Source organism: Meriones unguiculatus, chromosome 14, assembly GCF_030254825.1.
Source record: "Meriones unguiculatus strain TT.TT164.6M chromosome 14, Bangor_MerUng_6.1, whole genome shotgun sequence".
Lineage (NCBI taxonomy): Eukaryota > Metazoa > Chordata > Mammalia > Rodentia > Muridae > Meriones > Meriones unguiculatus.
The window spans coordinates 28046863-28054208 of NC_083361.1; the positions used below are offsets into that span (position 1 = coordinate 28046863).

Consider the following 7346-nt stretch of genomic DNA (forward strand, 5'->3'; position numbering starts at 1 on the left):
ACGGGGTTGGAGCCCTGGATGTGGAATTGCTGACTCACCATAGTGCTGTGCTGGTGACACTTGCTCCTTTGAATAGTGACACACTTGAACTGGAGAATAGTTGGAGGAAGCATCGTAATTTCTCTAGGAACACTAGGAACATTGCACTGTGCTGTGCCTGAGATTGCCAGGCACTGTTTTAGCTGACTTAATATAGTATCTCATTTAATCCTTCCAAGAATCCTGAAATTACTCTTAAGAACTGTTGAATTGTTTTTGAGAATTTTGTATACATGTGCAAAGGAATATGATCATATATCCTCCGGTTCGCCCCTCGAGTTCCCTCTGTACCCCCCAACACCTTCTCCTCCTAACTTCACGTGTTCATTTTCTGTATTTAAACCACTAAGTCCAATTAGTGCTGCCCAATGTGCATGGGGTATGGGGCCACCGACTCGAGCATGGGCCATTAGCCGGAGCCTATACTCTCAAGCAAGGATCATCCTCCCTCCCTCTGGCAGTTATTAGGTGCTCACAGTTCCTCAGTGATAGGTAGATCACCACTGACCAGGGAAGGAACTGTGGCTAGCATCATCTTGTGCAGGTAGTCACAGCTGCTGTGAGTCCTAGAAGCACTAGCCATGCCCGTGCAGAAGAAAGCACGCCACAGACCCCTTCTCCATCCCCTGACGCTTAGAGCCTTTCTGCCTCCCATTCCAGGATGAAGAATTGCTTTTTCTAAGGCTCTTGGGATACAGCAGGACTGGTGGGTGAAGAAGCCAGGCTCAGAAGCCCTTTACTCTGTCTTCAGATGCACCCCCCTCATCTTCCCACCCACACAGCGTTATCTCTCTGCGCAGAGACAGGTATGCAAACAGTTGGTGTCACACTGCCTCACAAGTACTGATTTTACACATTTGCCCTTGGTTCAGCGAGCAGGTAGCAACATTTTTAATTAATGCAGTAAGTTTCGGTACAGATGCTTTAGATCAAGGTAATTTTGCAGACTCCTAAAAACTGCTGGCTTTCTTAAGGAAGCTAAATATTTCTTTTGCAATCGTAGTTATGCATCTATAAATAAAGCGCAGCTGTGGTGTAGTGGGGTGAACACTGCATTTAGAGTCTGAACTTGGGGAAACATGCTCCGTGCCTCCTCCTAAGGCTGCCGTGTGACTGTGGGAAGGTTTCTGCTCTCTCAGTGTCATTTGTTCATTCACAGGGTTGTAAGAACCAATGCACATGACTGTGAAATGCTCGCTCCCAGCACCTGATGTGGGATGGAAGCATAACCTGAAATTGTTCTTCTGCTTTGAGAATATTTCCAGAAAGAGGCTTCAAACTGATAAACCCTGGCACATTTCAGACAGCTTGATTAAGGCTCAAACTCGGCTGTTCTCTGAGACCTCAAAAGCTATACCCTTGATAGATGCCAGGTGCTTTCATTGCCAAGGATGCCTCCTATGCCCGTGGAATAGAAAGGAGAAAGCTGGTGGGACCTGTCCTGGCACTGAAACTTTTTCATGTGTGTTTTATGCTACTTTGCACATACAGAGCCTTGCCACCAATAGACATCATCAATTGAACATTTTCTACACAAGTATCCCATTTAATTAGCTCCATAAGGCTGGTAGACCAGTCCTCCTTTCTCGGTAAGACATTGAATGACTGATATGAAGGCTAGTAGGAAAGTTAGGCAGGGCCACACTGAGTAGGTAGGAAAGCTGAGAGGGACTTCCTGCCCTCCTGACTCTTTAGCCCGAGCTGTCTTTACTCATCAGCTAGGGGCTTTCCTTGGTAGAATTAGAACTTTGTGTTCATGGTCAGCTGCAGGCTTTGGATGGGAGGACATACCCTCTTGGGTACATAGCACATTAGATCTGGCCGCTGGGCCATGCTAAATGTTCCTTTTGAAGCATCAAGAGGGTAAGACTGGGCTTTCTGGACCACCACAGTTACTGTATCTGCCTTGGATGTTATAATTTTTATAGAGCTTCTAGGGAGCCTTTGCAGACAGCAAGATCCCACCCTCTTTCTGTGAGCCATGTCCCCCACTCACAGAGCTGTCACCCAGCTCTGCAGAGCGTCTGTGTCACAGCCACATAGTTCTGTCTCTGACACACTTCTGAGGCTGCTATCATTTTTTTTTTTCTGTTTTAGCTGCCTCCCCAACCATCTTGCTGGCAATATAAGCTCCAAATGGCTTGGAACTCGTCTTTTATGGCCTCTGCCAGATTAAACATTTAGAGCATAATACAGTGGCTTCAACAACAATTGCACAGTCTTCCAACCAAGCAACATATTGATTTCAATTTAGACTTTTACACACATTTTCAGGTCTTCAGAGAGACTCTGGATTTTAGATGTTCAGGGGTTCATAGCCCCGCCAGTTTCTCATTGGGACTGGGAGATCCTGGAGGTTCCAAGGTGGGGAACACAGCCACCTTCAGGGCCCTGGATTTTCTCTACAGCCTCCCTTCTGAGACACTGCAGAGTAAAGTAGGGGAGAGCCGTGAGAGGAAAAGGCTCAACTCACTGTCTCTTTGGTGAATGACACATGACATTGGGCAGGTCATTTCCTTTTTTAGTGCTCAGGCTTCTCGCTGGTACTTGGGTAATGAGGACATTTAATTCACAGAGCAGATGTGATTACTAATGAATCATGTAGAAGATCCTCGGTGAAGTTTTAGTTGCTGAAATGAAGCAGCCTGCTAAAGTCCGAATTCCTTTTTTTTTTTTTTTTTGGTTAAGCAACTAATCACATTCTAATTTGGTTAAGCAGAATATTTCAGTGCCCAAGCAGGATTTCTTCTTGCTCCAAACAGATATGTGTTCATCTGCCATTGCATGAGGAGAATGGAACTTGGTGTTTTGCATTTGGGCAAAACTCATGACTGTGGTGGCTAGGAGTGATTATCAGCTTGACATGGGAGACGAAACTTGGGCGTGTCTGTGCGGGGTTTTCTGCTTTGAGTTAATAGACGGGGGAAGACCCCAATTGTGGGCAGCAGCATCCCAGCGGCTGGAGTCCTGGACCAAATAAGGGTGGAAAGGAGAGCAGAGCGCCAACGTTCACTCCTTTCTGACTGCAGGCGCCATGTGACCAGCTGCCTCACCTCCTGCTGCCACGACTTCACACCAGAATGGACTGCACCCTAGACGCACACCAACATAAGCCCTTCCTTCCTTAACCTCTTTCCATCATGTATTTTGATGCAGCAAAGAAAAGGTAATTAATGTAGGGACTGGCAATTGACAGCTTCATCTGTAAACCAATTGCAGGAATTTAGTCACAATAAGATCCCCGGAGCTTCCATGCATCCATTCTACATTCATGTGCAGAGATCCTCACGCTGTACCAGGCTCCACACTCAGTGCTGTGATGTCATTGCAAGCACATCATCACTCACCTTTAAGGCACTCACCCCCAAGGGTGGAAGTGCCAATTTCCTGGTAGCACTCTGGCAAATGCTCTCAGAAAGCACCCAGGAGGAGCTAGGGAGAGTTGCTCTTATTCCCTCTACTGTCTCAGCGAACAGTTCAGAGCTGCTAGGGGCTTCAACTTAAATCCACTGGCTTAGGCACACCACAGGAGGCTGTGTCTTGACTTGTTAAAAAAAAAAGTCATGTCATCATGTCAGCAGGGTGGACAGGCCAAGAGAGCAAGTTTCCAGGTTCAGTGGAGTCAGCTTTCTGTCAGGTGATCTTCCAAAAGCCCAACCAGTTATCCTTCGGGAAGGCCTGAGCATTTTGCTGCCCCTCTGCTGAGCAGGAAGGGAGAGCAGTCATGACGGGCAAGCCATGGTTGGTGCACCAGGTGCGTGATGAAATCTTTGAGGTTTTCTGGTATCATTTTATAAATAAATATGGGTGAAAAAGCTGGCTGAACAGAGAAGTCCTATGGTTGGGGGGAGGCATATATGCTTTGCTGGGCTGTGGAATGCTGATTGGCTCCTGAATGACAAGTAAAGATTTTAATACGGATAAGAGATGAGAGGGTCGACCTGACTTTGATGCTGCTGGGAACTGAAGTTTCCAGAACTAAAAAATGGCTGCACCTGTGTTAAAGACTCTATAAGGCTGAATGACTGAACTTCCTGGTTGTGGAGAATTAAAATCATACAGAGCAGGGCCAAATTATCTGGGGCTGTTTCTAGTTTCCTTGAAAGCCATTGGTTCCCCCATCCTGTGTCTGAAATAATAGCCCTGTGACTATTACAGCTGTTAAAATATGAGGCTGGAGAGGTGGCTTGCTCAGTGGTTAAGAACACTGCTGTTCTTCAGAGAATTGGGGTTAGGTTTCTAGTACGCGTAACTGACATAACTGTCGGGGATTGGGCACCCCTTTCTGGGCTTTGCAGGCACTGCACACATGTGGTACATATACATACATGTAGGTAAGACACACATACACAACACATAAAGTAAAAATAAAAACTTTTAAAGGTTGTTAGAATGTATTCTTATTCTTATTATTTATTCACTTTGTATCCCAGATGTAGCTCCCTCCCTCCAAGTCCCATTCTCCCTCCTTCTTCCTCCCCTATCCTTCTCCCTTAGTCCACTGATAGGGGAAGTTCTCTTCTCCTACTGTCTGACTCTAGCCTATCAGGTCCCATCAGGACTGCCTGGATCCTCTTCCTCTGTGGGCTGGCTGGGTCTCCCCACCTGGGAGAAGTGATGAAGGAGCCAGCAACTGAGTTTATGTCAGAGATTGTCTCTTCTCCCCTTACTAGGGAACCCACATGGAGACTGAGCTGTCTATGGGCTACATCTGGGTAGGAAGTTGGTGCCCTCTCTATACATGGTCTTAGGGTGATGTATCAGTCTCGGTAGTTCCTTCTGGGTTCAGCTTTTTTGTTATTTTTGGTCTCCTTGTGGGGCTCTTGTCCCCTCTAGGTCCTTCTATCTCCTCCTTCACTTCTCGTCCTTTTGGCTGAGATCAAGTGTAGTATCTGTTCTTATCAGTTTAAAATGTATCCTTAACAGATTCATAGCATCTGATAATCAAAGCTAAGAACATATTAGATAACAGTGTAAACCTATAGCAAAGTTTCTTTCTCTCTCTCTGTTTTTCTCTCCTTTGCTTTACTGGTTTCCTGCCTACCTACCTCTGGTACTCACTGATGTATTTGCTAAATTCCTTGGTTTTGATGTTCTTTATTCTGCAGCTAAGAAATGGACACTGATATTTGACGTGAGGATAAAATGAGAGCTGTGTCTGTTCATCAGTCCTGCTAAAAGGGAAGGGGCTGTGGAAATGACACAGAAGAACATTTCCTCCAAGCAGAGAGGCTGCTCCTCCAGTCTGTAAGTGTGACAGGAAGGCTCGAGAGAACTGTAGGTGGTGTTACGCCAGAGTATCACGTTGAGGAGACAATTCCAGGAGGTGTTGTAACTCCGAGGCATTACACTGACTACGATGCCCTGCCATGAATATATAGCAGCAGTAAAAGGAGATTTTGTATTTCAGCACACTGCCAGGGGCCTCAAACTGCTAGAGAGATTAGCTCTTAAGAAGGAGCCTCAATGCCTTTTTTTCTATTATGCAGTTTTGGCTTTTTTGTTAAAGTGTCCACAGGTGTCTGGGTCCTCAATTTGATTCTATTGATAAACTAGTCTGTTTCTGTAAGAGAACCATGCAGCTTTTTTTAAAAAAATTATTATTATTACTATTGTTCTATGGTACAGCTTGAAATCAGGGATGGAGATACCTCCAGAAAATCTTTTATTTAGGATTGTTTTAACTATTTTGGATTTTTTGTTTTTCCATATGAAGTTGAGGATGGTTATTTCAAGGTCTATAAAGAATTGTGCTGGTATTTTAAAGGGAATTTCATGGAATCTGTAGATTGCTTTTGGTAAGAAGGCCACTTTTACCGTGCTAATCCAACCTATCCATGAGTATGGAAGATCTTTCCATCTTCTGATATCTTCTTCAATTTCTTCCTTCAAAGACTAGAAGTTCTTGTCGTACAAGTCTTTTATTTTTTGGTTAGAGTTATACCAAAATACTTTATGTTATTTGTGGCTATTGTGAAGAGTCTAACTGGATGTCTACATGTAGAAAAATGCAAATAGATCTGTACAAAACTTAAATCCAAGTGGATCAAAGACCGCAACATAAAACCAGAAACATAAAACCAGAAGAGAAAGTGGGGAAGAGCCTTGAGCTCATTGGCATAGGAAACAACTTTCTGAACAGAACATCAACAGTTCAGATTGTAAGATCAACAATTAATAAGTGGGACCATGAAATTGAAAAGCTTCTCTAAGGCAAAGTACACTGTCAATAGAACAAAACGACAGCCTACAGACTGGGAAAAGATCTTCACCAACCCTACATCTGACAAAGCTCTAATACCTAAAATACATAAAGAACTTAAAAAAAAAATACCAACAAACTTACAGAGCTAAACAGAAAAATCTCAACAGAGGAATAGTGATTGTCCGAAAAGCACTTAAAGCAATGCTCAATGTCCTTATAGTCATCAGGGAAATACAAATCAAAACAACTCTGAGATTACATCTTATACCTGTCAGAATGGTTAAGATAAAAAACCCAAGTGACAGCATATGCTGCAGAGAATGTGAGAAAGGGGGAACACTCCTCCTTTGTTGGTAGAAGTGCAAACTTGTACAACCACTCTGGAAATCAATCTGGCACTTTCTCAGGAAATGGGGAATAGTGCTACCTCAAGACTCAGCTATACAATTCCTGGGTATATACTAAAAAGATTCTCCACCATACAACAAGGACACTTCCTCAACTATGTTCATAACAGCTTTATTCTTAATAGCCAGAATCTGGAAATAATCTAGATGTCCACCAAACAAAGACTAGATAAAGAAATTGTGGTATATTTACAAAATGGAATAATACTCGTCTATTAAAAATGAGAAAATCATGAAATTTGTAGGTAAATGGATGGAACTAGAAAAGAGCATCCTGAGTGAGGTAACTAAGACCAAGAATGGTATGTACTTACTTATAAATGGATATTAGTCATATAGCACAGATTAACCATACTACAACACACAGACCCAAAGACGATAAGTAACAAGGAGGACCCAAGGGAGGAAGCTTAGCTCACATTCAGAAGTAGAAATAGAATAGACAGCAGAAGTAGTTGAAGAGAGAGAACGGGGTCAGAGATGCAGCATGGAGAGAAATGAGGGTCAATATTGGACCTGGAGAGAGTGGGAATGGGAAGACAGAGGGCTTACAGAGAGAAGAGAAACCATGGGCGGAGACTTCTCTGTGACAAACTGGAGACCTACAACAGGACAGGCTCCTGAAAGGGTATGAGGGTGACTCTAGCTGAGACTCCTAGTTACAGTGGTCATGGAGACTGAGGAGGCCACCCTCT

At 43.9% G+C, this 7346-nt stretch overlaps 1 pseudogene; it reads left to right on the forward strand.

Moving 5' to 3' along the window:
- The first annotated feature begins 4892 nt into the window (after positions 1-4892).
- Positions 4893-5022, forward strand: LOC132647466 (U2 spliceosomal RNA; annotated as a pseudogene).
- The last annotated feature ends 2324 nt before the right edge of the window (positions 5023-7346 follow it).